A 17166-nucleotide genomic window follows, 5' to 3' on the forward strand; every position below is an offset into this window, starting at 1 on the left:
AATCATAAGGAATACGCATTCCTTTTTGTGAGTGAATGCTTTTATAGAAAATTAAGTGCAAATGGTGTCATTAAATTCTTTCCCCCAATTTAAAACAATTGTAACAAATAGTACTGGCATTAAATTTTCATTTTCTGTATTCTAGGCAGTGTGCTAGGCCCTTTGCAAATACTGCTGACACTATTGTGCAAGGATCCTATGAGGTCTTTTTCTAAATTACAGAATTTGCCTTCTTAAGATGACACCATTATGGATTTAAACTGTTCCACTTAATTTTAAAAGGTTACCCTTTTCTCTGGTTCTTCTCTCCTATTCCTATCCCTCCCCACCTCACTCTCTCTCTCCCCCTCCCTCCCTCCCTCTTCTTTGTATGTGTGTGTTTATGTATGTTATGTTTGTGTGTGTGCATTTACAAGACTGCTAAGACCGTAATCACTGAATAACTTTTTGTGACGTGGAACTGTTATTTGGAATATTGCACATCATAATGAGGCATTTTGAAGGAGCTATTGGCAAGTGCACAGGAGTTTAGGCATGCACTCGGTGCTCTACATAGCAGTGCTATGATTTTTACTGTGGTCAGATATGCAGGGCATTCATCTTCTCATTCTAAGATGATTCTAAGGCATGTTAAGTGTCGTGGTATTTGTCAAACTCTTGTGCAGCCCTTATCCATCTCAAGTGCTCTCTCCTCTCTGCAAATGTAATTTTGCAACCACTGAACATCAACTGTCTATTGTTCCCTGTATTTCAATTACTATTCTTTCCTTCTAGACGAATGAGACTGCTTTAGCATCCTCAAATTAGTGGGATCATGTTGCATTTGCTGTTTTGTGACTGGCTTGTTTCTTACAAAATGTCTGGACGTTTTATTCACACTGAATCCTGTATCCCAATTTTCTTCAACACTGCTGGCACTGCACTTAACACCGTAGCCTGCATCCGGGCTTCCTTCCACTGGTGCTGCATTATATGCCCATGCCACATTTTGTTTATCAGTTCATCTGTCAATAAACACTTCAATTATGCCTATCTTTTGGGTTTTTAAAATAATGCTGCTGTGATTTTGATGGACAAACATGCAAAGATGGGGGCTAAGTCCTTGCTTTCATTTTGGGTATATTCCTGAAAACAAAATTACCGAATCACAGGATAATTCTTCATAATCTTTAAGCCATCTGATAGTTACAATTTTGATCTTCCTTTTCTTGACATTTTTCTTTATCGTTAATGTGTTTAGCATCAGCATCATCTCCTTGTCTAGTCATGCCTTCTTAACATTGCTGGTTACATGGAGAAAAATAGGCTCTGAGGGATGCCTAGCTCCAACAAACACGTTATGATGATCTGTTCTAAGTAGTTAAAGCCCTCCTGTTTTATGTGCTTTGAGCATCTTAATTGTATTTTTTTTATTTATTGATTTTTATTGAGCTCTACAATTTCCTCTCCTCCTCTCCCTGCCTCTCCCTTATCCTTCAACCCTCTCCCAAGGTCCCCATGCTCCCAATCTACTCAGGAGATCTTGTCTTTTAAACAATGAATACTGTAAGAAGTGGTGACTTAGAGAAAAGAACACTGTAAGCATTTGATTTAGAACCCATAACCTAGGTGGCAGCTGTGTGCCTATATGCTTTGATGACAGATCAAATGCTAGGTGCCATCCACTAATGAGTAAAAAGGGCTTGCAAGAAATGTCTGATGATCTGAGTTGATTCTCTAGAACCTGCAGTGGTGAACCAAATCTCTATTGTTATCCTCGCATGTCAACACAGACCTGTGTGTTGTGTGTGAGAACACGCTTGTGCACAACTAGAATAATAATATAATTATTATATAGAATAATAATAATTCTAAAAGCTGTGAACTTAATGAGGTTTGGAAGTTGGTACAGAGCATTTTTGTGGGATTATGTAAATGATACAGGCTCTCTATATGGAGGACTTTATAAATCCACTTAAATCATTCTATTACTGAGAAGTGCCTTTATTATATATGTTTTTGAATAAAGCTCAGGGGTCAAAAAATTTACTTTCTGTTTTCGGTTACAGTCCATTGGAAGACTAGTGACAGGAGCTCCTGGAACTGTTCTGTGTGGGAGGGTGGAGTAGTCGTCGTCACGATACTTTGTCAGGTATTTCTTAGGCCCCTTTATCAGGCCACCAGCCCCAACCTTAGACAGCACATTTCTGTGCTTCCTCTCCTCGTTCTCAGAGCTTCTATTCTTTGCAAACCCTCTTCAGAAGGTTTGTAAGTGACCCTGTAGTTTTCCCAGCTCTTTTGTGTTGGGCCACACTGACCTAGGTCATTAGGAGAAAGAAAGGCGGGCTGCTAAGAGATAAAAGTTTTATTGAGTGTTTCTTTTGCTGTCTTTGTAAAATTAGGTCAGTTGCGATTTATAGTAGCAAAGGATAATCTACAGTGGATAAGTCAGATATAGGGAGCCTCATCGAAAGGATGCTAAAAGCTGAATGAGCATTTCTATGAAGCGTCTATGGTGGTTAAAAACCCCAGAGTGCAGGTGGTATAGCAAGGCAAAATCTTAGGAATCATGAAGAGACATCTTAATCTGTACCACTCCAGATGAAGAAAACGAGAAAACATGTTTCTGAATCTTTTCAGCACCCTGAAAAGTGAAGCCAGGAGAATGTTATTGGTGTGTTAGCAATGAGGACTCTGACCCACAGAAAGGTTTACAGGTGGGCCCAAATTCTCTTAACAAATATAGGAATTGGGTGTAAGTCTTCTGCTTCCAGAGTCCTGTTTACTTTCCCTAACGCCAGGCTGATGAGTTTGATGTATCCCCTAACAACTCATGTGTTAAAATTTGCTTGCTGCTATGGTTGGTGTATTGTAAAATGTAGACAAGCGCTATTGGGGTATGGAAATTTTATTTGTTTATAATTATATCCTTTAAGTTGCTCATACATTTTTTATCTGATAGTTCAATTAAAGAATGAGTTGGTTAGTTACTAATTTTTTTTCCAAAAAAAAAAAAAAAAAAAAAAAAAAAAAAAACCCCTTGCTACCCCAGCGCAACATTTTTTTTTTTTTTTTTTTTTTTTTTTTTGGAAGTAACTGAATCATGAAGGCTCTGGCATTAGCAGCTTGTTTCACTGAGGGCGTGATCATCTGATGGCATTGTTGGGATGTGGCAGAAACCAACAGGTAGGGTCTAGCTGGAAGAGTCACTGGGATGGGGATATGTGCTGAAGGTTTCCTCTTGTGAGTGCTCAAATGGAACCTCTTGTACTTGGGTCTCTTCTTCTCTCCACTTCTGGACACCTTGGTTCAGCAGGCCTGTGCCATCATCACAGACTTCTCATTACGGGGGTGCGTTTCACCTCAGTCTCAGAGCCTTAGAGCAAGTCAGCTAGGGTCAAAAACCTCTGAAGCTACGAGCCAAAAAACAAACAAACAAACAAACAAACAAAAACCTTTTTTTCTTGAAATTTTTTTTTCAGGCATTTTGTGAAAGTGACAAACACTGACAGATTTTTGTGCTTTTATTTTTTATTTACTATTTACATTAAAGTCTATTTCATACAATGAAAAAATTTCTTGATAATACCAGTAGCTATGACCATTTCTTAAGTTCTTGCTTTAAGCTAAATTATTTAAGTCATGTTTCACTTGATTTTAATAATTAAAATAATTAAATATTAAGCATTAAAATAATTCAGTTACCTTTGCAGATAAGGAACTTAGGTTCATGAAAAGGAAGTGACTTACCTACAATTTCATGTTGGATATATAATATGGATACCAGAAGAACAGTGAAAGAAGTTGTTAATGCCATGACTCTGCAGAATAATTTTGATTCTTAGAGAAAGTCTTGATGAGAATGTTTGTGCGTCCTTAACCTTTCAGTAATTTAGCTTTCTCCTGTGTAAAACGTGAAAAATAAGAACTTGTGGTTTCCAAGAACCACATCATTGATGTTCTAGGAGGGACCAGAGGGCTCAACATTCAGTCACACGGCTTTGATTTCCTATGGTGAAGGGATACACAGCAAATTAGTAGATGAAAAAGACAGAGAAAGTCTGGGGAACCAGATGCAAACATTCAATGGACTATTCCCAGCAGGGTCACACAGGATGCGTTTAATTCTCTCAGCAACAAGCTATGGCAAACAAGTAAGATGTTCCACTGCAGAAAATCCCCTGAGACTCTCAGCACTTAGGGGATTTTATTCAGATGTGTGTAGTTGAACTTTGCATATATAAAGTTCCAGGCATCTAGAAGGTAAGTAGATATTCAACATAAGCCATACAAATAATTGGAGCAAAGCAAGAGTCATTCTAACAAACACTGAGGACATCCTGTTGGTGGACCTTTCTCAGGATAATGTCCCAAGACACTATGCAAACTTCTTTCTGCACATTTTTTTTTCTGAAGTGGTAAGAAGTATATATGATAATGTATTTACTTCAGTAATGCTTGCCAGAGAATAACAACTCTGCATCTCAATGACAAGGAAAACTAAATACTTCAATATCAGTAAATAAACCAGGAGGCAAGACAGATATAAATAAATATCCCACAACATTGTAAATATGGCATGCTCCTTAGTGGATATGTTGTATGATATGAATCATTATTCAGCATGTGTCACTATATAGGTAAATGCCATTAATTTTGCTTGTCAAGCTATAGACAGACAGACAGACAGACAGACAGACAGACAGACAAAGAGATACAAGGCCTACCTGGTTATCTGTTGAATACTGTGCCTTACTGTCACATACAGAGAAGACCATGCCCAAGTGACAATGTCATCCTGGGATTCACAACTCCCATAAAGGAGGAGGATATTTCTTATCAGGGTCTCCTAAAGCTACACACATTTGTTTAAAATTAACAAGAGAAAGATAACTTTTAAAATATTCCTTTTAAACACAAGAGAAAGAGGCAACCAAACTCCTGTAATAGTGACTGACTAGGTTATTTTTGTGAATTAGTCTGTAGTATTTACTACGTACCTATTCTTCATTAGATAAATTTAAATGCAGAATGTTTCTATCAGTTCAGGAATCATATTGTCATGTTTGTCACCAAGAAAGGATAATAAATGCGCTACCAATTTGCATGAGGGAACTAATGTTACTTTATGTTGTAATTTAAAAATCCCAGCAGTTGTAATTGATTCATTAAAGCCTGAGAAGTCAGAGTTCCTCCTTTATTCTCTTTGAGACACTGCTAATCCTCAATTATCTGTCAATGGATTTTCCACTTCGTGGATAATTTCCATGCTAATTTTTAATGCCATACAGGATCTCCCTAGCAAGTCAGAATATTTCGGGTCATGTGTAGCTTTCTCTAGGCAATAAAAATGCATTAGAAATTAAAGTAGCTACATACAATATCATATGAAATGTTAAGGAGCTAGGTAGGAGAAGCTCATCATCTCAATAATTATTTCATAATATTTACTAACCTGATGTGAATATTTGAGTAAATCCTGAAGGTTTTCTTTTTTCTTTTAAAAGAAAATATCATTATTTTATTTCTATTATGTTAAATTATAATTTCTATAATATTATTTTAGAAATATTCTTCTCGCCAGGTGGTGGTGGTACACACCTTTAATCCCAGCACTCAGGAGGCAGAGGCAGGTGGATCTCTGTGAATTCGAGACCAGCCTAGTCCACAAGAGTTAGTTCTAGGGTAGGCTCCAAAACTACAGAGAAATCCTGTCTCAAAAAAAAAAAGAAAAAGAAAGAAGACAAGAAAGAAAGAAAGAAAGAAAGAAAGAAAGAAAGAAAGAGAAATATTCTTCTCTGTTTATAGAAGAAAACAATCACCCTTTTGTAGTGACCATATAAGTAAGATTTATATTAGCTTCTGCAATGGTGATTTTTCCTTTGATGACCAGCTAATGAGTCACCTGAATACAGACACATCGAGACCATACTCGAGAGAATCAGCTTTCTAACACTCGAGCACATTGTCTTAGTTAGGATTTCTATTGCTGTGAAGAGACACCATGACCTCAGCAATTCTTATAAAGGAAAACATTTAATTGGGTGCCTTACAGTTTCAGAGGTTAAGTCCATTACCATCATGGCAGGACATTGTGGCAATACAGACAGACATTGAGCTGGAGAAGAAGCTGAGAGTTCTACATCTGATCCAAGGACAACAGGAAGTGAACTGTGTCACTGGGTGTAGCTTGAGCATAGGAGATATCAAAGTCCACCACCACGGTGACTTCATCCAACAAGACCATACTTACTCCAACAAAGCCACACTTCCTAATAGTGCTACTCCCTATGGGGTCATTTTCTTTCAAACTACCACACACATCTCTGGCAAATACTGTAACTTCTGGAATTATCATCAACTCTTTCAAAGAGCATCCTTAAACCACTCACTGTCTCCTCTGAAACAGAATATGGCTAGCTTCGAGTGTGATCTCAGGTTATTTTCTCAAATAGAAATTATACTAAACAGTTTATTTTTTAAAGGATCTTCTTTATTTGTTCAAGGCCTTCAAAGAAAGTAAGTTGAAATAACAACTGTCTCCAAGTCCATCACATACAATTTAATATATATGACTTATTATCATCTTAAGTTTCCTGGAAAAAAATATTTTCAGGAAAACAAGTCATAAAAAGCTATAATTACAGAATGAAGAATGCAATTGTTTGCCATTCACAAGGCATGTTTATATACTCCCTTGTGCTGTTTTATAATGCATATTTATATTATCTAGTCACCTGCTTAGGAAGAGCAAATCGATTTGTCATCTGCTCAGATTTCCATGCATTGTTCATGCTTCTATGGTGACAGTTAGCAAACTCGATATGGTTAGGAGTTTTCCTTTGACTTATCTCTGTTTTGCAAATTTGTTCTGTGCAGGACCATGTTTGCATTTTAACACATTTAGGATCTAACATGTTTGGCATATGATAATGATTTGGTAATGAGTGCATTTTTATGTATCACGACTCCCTTTAATAACTGTGGATTTTTTGTTTTTACTTTATTTGTTATAATTAATTCATAAAAATCATAGCCAAAAACTTTATTGTTCAAACAGATGTCCCTGTTTCCATTTCTTCCTGTAGAGAAACTCTCTGGACGGTCCTTTTAGAAGCTTTTCCTGATACGGATTTTCATTAGTAATAATCTCATGTTGGTGCTTCCTGGCTTGTCAGCTTTAGGACATGCCTACTGACTTCTTGGCATACAACTTGAAATCTTAGCTCTCATGCTGATTCCCGTCTTCTCTCCATCAAATTCTCCATCATACCCTTATTATAATTATATTGACAACTAAGTTAAATTACATTTCTATGATAAAGTCATTATTTTCCACCATTGCCCTGACTAATACATTATGATTACATTTATTCTGTTGTGTCTAAAGTTCTGAATCTTAATAATTAACTCGAAAACAATTAAAATTTTTTATGCACTTGGTAACGATGTTCCAAATGTTCACAAGGATTTGTTGCTCACCTGTTATAATTTATAGAAATGTTCATTGTTCATGGCTTCAAACACCAGAGCAGCAGGTCCATTCTTGATGTGGGAGTGATTTCTTATTAATAAAGAAACTGCCTAGGCCCATTTGATAGGCCAACCCTTAGGTAGGCGGAGAAAACAGAACAGAATGCTGGGAGAAAGAAGCTGAGTCAGGAGTCGCCATGATTCTCCCGCTCCAGACAGACGCAGGTTAAGATCCTCCCTGGTAAGCCAGCTCGTGGGCTACATAGAATATTAGAAATGGGTTAGAACAATATGTAAGAGCTAGCCAATAAGAAGCTGGAACTAGCCAGGCCAGGCAGTGTTTAATAGAATACAGTTTCCGTGTAATTATTTCGGGCATAAGCTAGCCATGTGGGCGGCCGGGTGCCGGGGACACAGCCCCACCGCTCTTATCTCAACACATTCTCTCTGTATGCTTCACTCCTGAGTCCACAGGTTGCTCTCTAGGTCTGAGGCTGTTATCTAGGCTATTTTTTCAGATGATCTATAGAAATTTCCTCCATCCTAGAAAACCAATCTGCAGCTTCTATGACATAGCCAAGAAAATGGTGGCCCTAATGGATACATTTTATCAGACATTATTAACACACATGTATTCAGTGAGCCAAATGTTCCTGCGATTGGTACTACTAGGATTCCACAGAGCAAATGAAGAAGCCAAGACCTACAAGTGAGAGTACTTGAAGCAGTATGCATCCAGACAGATGAGGAATCTGGATTCAAACCCAGAATCCCTCTTCTAATATTTGTACTGTCCATTGTAATATACTTCTTCCCAAGATACGTCCTTAGTAGAGATGAAAATGCATTGGGGATATAAAGTTCTGAAGGCTCACATATCAGAAAATTTTATCCATGCTCATGAGCGTTTGCTTTATTAGCTAGAGAAAGATTTCTAAGCTGTAAGTGACCTGACTTTCAAAATCTGAAGGCCTTGAGACATTATGTTTTATCACGAGTGTTTACTCTTAAGAAATAGAATGTCATTTTCCTCCTGCTCCCAGCATCTGTTGATTTCTGAGTGATTTCTGTGAAATCTCAAGTTCTCCTGGTTAGAGCTAGTGTTTTGATCTCTGACAATCATTTCATTTTCTCGCTTTGATGTATAATTGGTGGTTGTTTTAATTTATGAATTTATACTTTTGACACTCAAATTATTTTATATTGCTTCCTGGCTAATTTCCTCTGCTCTTTTTGCTTCTTTATAAAATTTGATTCATCTGTGTTCTTAGAGATTCTTTTTTTTTTTTTTTTTTTTTTTACATTCTTTGGTCCCTCTCTTTCATGTTTGGGGCTTCATTCATGTGTCCTGTGATTGTAGGATGACCACTCATATTTACTGGCAGCTTTATTAAAATGATGTATCCATTTTCTGGGAATGACAGAAAGCCCTCTGTCTTTCTGGACTCATTTCTGGTCTAGGAACTGTGAGGTCTCTAGACTTTGGCCTTCAGTATCCATCCTCGTCAAGCCTACATAGCGAAACCTTAGAAAGAAAGCTCTTAAGTCAATTTAGAAACGATTCTTGCCCTTAACAATAATCAACTCCTTCTCCCTCTGCTGCCCCACAAAGTGATTCCCTTTTCCATGACTCTTAATTCCTAACTGCCCACATTGGGGTTGAGGCCGGCTCTGTAGTAAGATCTCTGTTCCTCAGTTGTAGTGGTTACTTACTAAAATCTGTTTTTGTGGTTTTTAACTATCACCCATCTCTGCTTTTCCTAAGTAAAGATTCCTTGTAGATGTTATTATTAGCTCTTGGGGTCAGGTGGCAGGTTTGACTGTTTATACTGAGGCATATATCTCTCCTGGTAGGTAAAATAATACTCTAGTATTTTGGTTGTTCGAGTTTTAGAACATGACCACGAGAAAATCGGACATCTTTATAATTTGTCACCTCCAATTTTCAGCTTATAAGTGCACCTCTGGATTAGGTTTCCAGACAAATCTTGGTTCTCTATTTTTGGAGCAGCGACTCCTTTCTTGTTATGTGGGATGGGTGGGAGAGACCAGTGAGTCTGGGTGCTCCCTATGAGGCTCAGGATTACTGTTCTAGATCATAGTTCCAACTCCCTGCTCACCACATTGCATCTTCATGATGCTTCTAAAGATGATCTTCACGGTGGTTCCAAATCTGAGGATTTTCCTGGATCTGTGGACTGATTGTCCTTACTTTCACCTGTGTATATTCAGCTGCAGGATTGTGTTTCCAATAATCATCACTCTCTTGTCACCCACTTCCTGTTTTCCAGATATCTCAGTCCCTTGGTCCCAGTGCTTACCTTTTTGAATTTTTAACACTTCTCTATCTCTCTTCTTGGGAAGGGAGATAGAGAAGACCATGCATATATACTTTATTCCTTAAACTTGCACTACAGTATATGTTGCTACATGATAACTGAGCTGGCGAAAGTGTCAGGACGAAGTTGGTGGTTGTGTCACATATGAAATAAATAAACATGACTCCGCCAACTTCTCTACATTTTTTGTTTACTAATTTTTTCCTTCAACAGTTTCATACATGTGTATGGAACATGCGTTCTGATTACTTTGCCTATCTTCTTATAGTTCCCTCCCATACCAGTCAGTCCCCCACCCATTCCTACCAGTTTCTTTCCCTCAGATTCATGCCTTTTAATTTTGTTTTTTGTGACCTATTTTTAGAAAAGAAAGGCCCTCCTTGGTTCTTTTGTTTCGTTTTTGTTTCTCTGTGTAGTGGCTCTGGCTGTCCTGGAATTCACTCCGTAGACTAAGCTGACCTCACCGTCACAGAGATCTACCACCTCTGTCTCCCGAGTGCTGGGTGTAAAGGTGTGCGCCACCACTATCTTGCTCCTTGGTGCTCTCTAAAGTAATTTTTAATTGGCCCACTCTCACCTTTTGTTCTGCACCTCATCCCAACCTGCACCTCATCTCAGCCTGCACCTCATCCCAACAAAACAAGACATTTAAGAAGGGCGAGACTGTGGACAAGCTCTGAAGGGCCGAGGACACCTCAGTTGAATAAAAGAATACAGTAGGCAAGTTTGCAACTCACGTTACTAAGACGACTAATGAGAGTATCATCAGCATAAATAACTAGGGCCTGGAGGAAGGCATACACTAGTATTTTCTCTCACCAATTATTCCACAGATGTAATTTTAAAAATCACTGTTTTATAAAACTGTAATTACGATACATTTTTGTGTTACCTGTGCTTTTTCTTCCAATACTGCTAGAGTCATTTGTTAATCTTCTGCACATTTTAAGTATTTTGCCCTCACTTTTCACACATTGAAGCATATTTTTACGAAATCTTCCAGAAATAATTTCTCATTTTTTATCATGTTTTATTAGACATTTACATAGAATGTCAAGGTCAAAATTTTGTAAGATTTTAATCTCTTTGCTGATGACAACCCTTCAGGAAGTTGAAAAGGAGTATGGGAAAGACAGCAACGCTTTCTTTAGTGTGGTTAATGAGATCTAGAGAAAGATGAAAGAAATGGGTTTCTTTTTGTGCTTGCACAAGGGTAAGGTGAGAAATGGGGGAAAAAAGCATAATTGGCCAATTCTTTTATTTAAGAGCCTATTTTATAGGTTCAGAGTACTTCGGGCTCATGATCATCTGGCCAATTTCATAGCAGAAGTGTATTTCCAAATTGATTTGAAGGGAAAGATTAGTGAGGAGCATCAATAAGGGAGAAGAGATGGCAGCTTTTTCCTCAGGCAATTTCAAAAGTCAGAACGGAGCTAAAAATAGATGTTGGCAGTGGTCAGTGCAGGGCTCTTCCCACAGGCACATGCTCCCTGTCCCCATGCCTGTCTGGAACATCATCTTAGAAAACACAGTGGCTGGCTCTCTCTGTCACTTCCTTGCTCAACCATATTAAAGCTTCTTCTGGTTCGTACCTAGATTGAAAACAAAGCTGAGAGAAAGGCCAATGAACTGTTTTTCATTCAAAAGAATGGATTGAAAATTTAACATGGGCTGAACCCCTGTTCCAAAAATCACGAAAACACCATGTAATTATTTAAATGGAATCTAAAAATGATTGCCAGTAGAGATGCTAAAAACGAGAGAGAAATCTGGAAAGTGGGAGCTGAGCTGTCTTCTCAAACTGAGTTTCCTTCACAGCTGAGCACGGCACAGCTGCTGCTGAGCCTGCGTGCATTGCTTCAGGTTGGCACAGGAGATGACGCCATGATTAAGAAAAGTTAAAATGGTGAAAAACATGCTCCAGATACACCAAGCTGCGCTCCCCATGTCCCACAAAGATATGAATAATTGAATAACCAGAAACACTTTAAACACTTTTAAAATTGTTTCAGAGACAAAGAATGAAATGTACAAACACTGAAATAAATAGTGTTTATATATACAAATAAATAATAATAAATCAAGAAGAAGATTTAGAAAATTATCATTACAATGATGGGATTTAGTGACCAGATCACTTTCAGATCAGACAGCTCTGAAATGTTGCAAAAGAAGGGGAAACTTAGGAATCAGTGCAGGTTACCAAGTGGAGGAGTGATGGCAAATGCTTCTACAGCTTTGGATCTTGGAAAGAAAGGAAATCCTGTAGTGTCTGGCCCACTTAAGGGAGGAAGGAAAGCAAACAATGATTCTCACTGTGCATGGAAGAACACGGAGACTCAGCGAGGGATTACTACCTCACAAGGTGCTGGTCTTCCTTTCTTTTTGCATGTTGAATATGAGAGATAATTGCCTGACTTTTAATAGGATGTAAAAGAGAGAGAAAGGTGAAGAAGAATTATTTCATTTATGTCTTACACTCTTCTTGGGGTCTTAGTTTTTCATTCGCAGGTAATAATAGTACAAACTATGAAATCTGTTATGACATTTTCACATATACAATAATGTAATTTTTAGTTCAAGTTTCTCCTTCCTGTTCCCCCACTGATACTGTACTAAGATTCAGTTTAAATCTTATCTGCTAAGTCAATATATGAAGTCTTCCCCAATATCTAAGGAAAATATTTTAAGCTAACACAATAGCATATTCTATAATTTTATTATTCATTTCATTCTTAGGAGTGGGGCCAGGTAAATGTTTACAATGCAGAGCACAAACAAAGCGTACCTTATGTTCTGTCTTGCATGTATTTTTTTTTTTTTGTTGAAAATGAATTAGGTGTATTTTCCATCTCTAATGCACAGGTAAGTATTTTTGTGGCCTGGGACCTTGATCTGAAGCTGTTCCTTATGCAATTGGTTCCCTGCTGGCTTGGTGTTTGTGATGGAGAATTTCCCTTCTTCTTCTCATTCAGGCTACTTGAGATCAGTCACAGGCACAGACTGCATGTTCAGTGAATAATTCCATTTGCTTGGGGCAAAAGAAGTTGGTGAGAAGAGGTGTGACTTCAGTAGGTTACCTCAACAATGTTGATTAATGATGTCGGCGAAATTACCACAAGGAAGTGCCTCTGTTTGGAATGCAGTATAACTTTCTAGCACCATTAGAAATAAGGCTGAGCCGGGCGGTGGTGGCGCACGCCTTTAATCCCAGCACTCGGGAGGCAGAGGCAGGCAGATCTCTGTGAGTTCAAGACCAGCCTGGTCTACAGAGCTAGTTCCAGGACAGGTTCCAAAGCCACAGAGAAGCCCTGTCTCGAAAAAAAAAAAAAAATAAGGCTAGTTGGCAATCTCAAAGCCAGGTCTGTGAAGTCTTGTTAGCAGTCTTACAGAAACGACATTTTAGGAACATTAACTTGATGTTTGGTATACAAACAGGACTTGAGCAGTCTGACACTAGTTCACAAGACCACGCATTTTCTTCATATGAATGTAGCATTGTTCCAAAGTTAGGAAGATCGGATGGGACTTGTCCTGTGATCTTGACTTATTGTGCCATAATTTGTGGTTCTAAGTTCTGTCTCTGATCTGCCATCTCTGTGTACAGCAATGGAATCTAACTCTAAGTGTAATCTGACTCTGTCACTTTCCTCTGGGTGACATTTTGATAGCATTTCTGAAATTCTAGAGACTGTTTTGTTTTCCCTTTTGTCTAGCCTGTTGCCATTTACATTGGGAAGAAAGAGGACATGACTCCTTCTGACCTGTTCAAATACTACAGTTACTGGAGATCCATTGGCTGTCATTTGTCTTCCTCTGCCAGATGCTCTGTGCAGCATTAGACCTGGGTGAAGAGCCCCCTCACCCTTCAAAAGTATACGGGAAATTTAAATGTATAGCTTTTTTCTTCTTCTATTTACTCTAAATATTAACACATACTCTAAAAATTAATATATCTATTAGCTTAGAAATATAGAGCTAAGTTGTTGTATTGTTACATGTCTATACCAAACTCTGTCCAATATTTCTATAGAAAATATTTGTCTAATAGGTTCAGTTTACTTTCAAATGTGTTTGTAGCTCCTAAAAATAAATGAATTCATTTAAAACAAATGCCTTTAGGTTTTCCTTCTGCAATCCTCTCTCCACTTAAAAACTTTTAGTCTATTCTTTCTGTTTTAGCTTTCCTTCATAGTGTTAACAAAAGATTTCTGGGGGAGTTTACCATTAGTGTGAGCCAGCCCTCTCCCTGGCTACCACTGTAAATCACTGTTTCATCCTGCTGGTGATTTTAGCACATGATATGATGCCTACTATAGGATTGGCATTTAATTAGCATTTATGGAATGAAAACCATTAAGCTTCTTTATTTTTTAATCCACCTTTTTTACTGACAAATGTCTGGTCATCATTGTAAAAGATATGTCACATCTTTTATTCATTCTGGTCTCGTTTATTCTTTCTATTACACTGCAATTGTACCTTCATTAACTCTGACTTTATTTTTTACTTTCAACTTTTCTGTTTGTATCTACTTGTTTATTTCTCAAGCTGTTCCTTGTGTCTTTTATTCCTTCTATATTTAGTTCTTTAATTATTGAGTTGTTAAATTTTCAGCTACTTGAGTCACCTTGATTCATTTTATTGACATTATACTGGTCACCTCCTAACTAATCTTCATATTATTGACATTGTCAAGAGGAAGAGGGAAAATGATCTATGTGTGGCAGTTAAACATTATACCAGTGACAACTTCCATTCAGTTCTTTTAAACTGCTGTTGTGTCTCAAACACATTTTGGACAATGATGGTAGATTTCCCTGAAGCTGAACATGCTGTTTTCATTTTTATTCTTGTTGTTGTTTGCTTTTATATTTTCCCCACGTATCTATACAATTCCCTCTTTGCATCATCAGTAGCATTGTGTTGTTGTGGTTTATAACTATTTTCTCACAACTATAGAGTTGATTTTGGGGGTGGAGGTGAGGATGAGCTGGAACACCTTAGTGTATAAGATAAGAAAGCCTAGTCTTGTGTATCTTCAGTGTCCTTCCTCCAACATCCTGTTCTAGTGTGTGATATGGGATGTTGGGAGCTTTCCTGCACATTCCAGGCTAAAAGGCCTAGATGTAATAGGAAATTCCAACGACAGAGACAGATGGGAAGGAATTCATGTGGAATAATTTAAAGGGCACAACTTTGGATATTGTCTCATTTCTCAGAGAGTAGAGTTCTATTGCATACAAGCACCTTGAGTAGAAATGGCCTCCCAGTAATCAATGTGAGACACGGGTTCCCTGGAACGCATTCTCCCACAGGTTGGCCATGTCAGGGCTGATACATTTATGGGCTCTAAAAGGACACTGGAAACTTCATTGATGAAGACATTTTATTGGTTTCTTTGAGTAGCTTGCTATCTCCAAAGTACAGAAGCATCACATTGTATTCCATACCGATTGCAATCACTGAAAACCATGTTTCCCTCGAATGCTAATTAGGTATTTTCTTGAACAGGGGTGGATACCAGGTCATATAGATGTCAACAGTTTCCTAACTTGATTACCTACTAAAATTGAATTATAAATAGTGTGTACATTGACTTGAAGTTTTTAAAAATTGTTTAAAGTAATCCTCAAATATATAATTTTACAGAAAGCAAGTATGCCCCATAAGTTCATCTTGGCTAAATAATTATGTTTTCCCATAAGAGTTAATGTACTATTACAAATCAGCATCTCTCTAAGAAAGGAAAGAATAGAAAAGTATTTTTTTAACTACCTAAATCCATTCTGATATAACAACCATTAACAGAATTTTTTTATAAATAATATATTTTAGTTTCCTACAGTTCTGGATGCTCCCAAATCCAAGACCACAGCTCTGGTAGATTTCATATTTGATGAGGATCTGCTTCTTAGCTCATAGTCATTGCTTCTGATCTCATGATCATCACTTCCAAGTTCATGGCCATTGCTTCCTCGTTCCTGGGCATATTTTTGCTATGCCCTCCTGTGGAAGTGACAAGCATATCTTTCCCAAGGATACAAGCAGTCTTCAAGGGGGATCTATCTCAAACATCAAGCACTCATCCCAATGACTTTTCTTCAAATGCCCTCACTGTAAGGATTGGACTTCTGCATACTTTTGAGGGCAACATTCAGTGCATAGGATTAAGTACAAAGTTAGAAAGTGTTTGTGGTTACATTAGTGTGTATGGTTATTTTATTCTTCATTCATCTTTATAAATAGTTTTCCATCCTGTTTTTATCTCTTTTAGAAAAATATTAGCCGCTTCAAACACACACACATACACACACACATATATGTAATCATAACATAGGTTGTTTGGAGCAACAGAATTTAGTGAAGTACAGTTGAGAGTTGTGTTTTCAGTTGCTAAGTGATTATACAAAGATTTGAAACAGGATCTTAGTAGCTTCCACAGAAGCAGACAATATTTAAGATGCCATAATTCTATAATTCTTAAGTGTGATAAACAATTGCTCATTGCCTATTTACACAGACACATCAATATAGCCCTTCAGATCTTTACTTAATATAACTTTAATTAGCATGTCTACCTTGGCTATCCAATTTAAAGGTGAGCTAATCCCTCAGCATTTATGACCACATTGATCCAACTCTACATAGCCACAAGCTGTCCTCAGTACATGCATGATCCTCTCCAAATATGTAAATACATGTTAAAAGAGATATGCTACAGTTTGGATGCTTGTGAATCCCCTGTTCAGTTTACATGTGGAGTAATAACACCAAGATGACAGTATTAGGAGGTAAGGCATTTAGGAGGTAATTGGGTCACTAGAACTCAGCCCATGTAAATGGTAATAGTGCTCTAATAAAGAGAAACTATATATATTCCATCTTGTGAAGACACAGTGGGAAAGTGGAATCCACGACCAAAAATTAGGACTTTGCTCAGACCTGTGTTCACACTTCCTTACTAATGGCTGTTGAAGCAAAGGAGAGTCTGTTATGACTTATAGAACACAAGAAAACTTTGAAGATGATAACTATATTCATTTCCATAAGTACATCTATGTGCACACATATATAAGCAAAATTTCACTGAATTCTATACTTTTCCAAATATATACACTAAATTATATGTAAATTATACTTTAATTAAACATTTAAAAAGGAAAATAATAAATGTGTTTTTAATTTATAACACTTTAAACTTGGATTAATTTATCAGTACATAATCCCTTTGTAAAGAGAGGAACACCTACAAGGAACATGCTTAGATAATAGATTCCAGTTGTTCTCACCGCAAAGAAATGATAAGTTACATAATGCATGGTACTTTGTTTGATTTAGATATCTGACAATACATACAGGCTTAGAAAGTTGT

The 17166-nt window shown here is 37.4% G+C and overlaps 1 protein-coding gene and 1 long non-coding RNA gene across 2 annotated transcripts in view; one reads left to right on the forward strand and one right to left on the reverse strand.

Moving 5' to 3' along the window:
• The window catches only part of Plcxd3 (phosphatidylinositol specific phospholipase C X domain containing 3), a 148356-nt gene that overhangs the window by 20812 nt on the left and 110378 nt on the right, over nucleotides 1-17166 (forward strand). The window lies entirely within an intron of this gene.
• On the reverse strand, nucleotides 3110-7668 carry LOC126499740 (uncharacterized). Its single transcript, XR_007591175.1, has 3 exons — nucleotides 7462-7668; nucleotides 3730-3988; nucleotides 3110-3392 (listed from the first exon to the last, which is right to left on the reverse strand). It is a non-coding gene; the product is annotated as an uncharacterized lncRNA (long non-coding RNA).

The sequence above is a fragment of the Alexandromys fortis genome, unplaced genomic scaffold (assembly GCF_014885135.2).
Source record: "Alexandromys fortis isolate MF-2015 unplaced genomic scaffold, M_Fortis_MF-2015_v1.1 scaffold_37, whole genome shotgun sequence".
In the NCBI taxonomy this organism is placed as follows: Eukaryota; Metazoa; Chordata; class Mammalia; order Rodentia; family Cricetidae; genus Alexandromys; species Alexandromys fortis.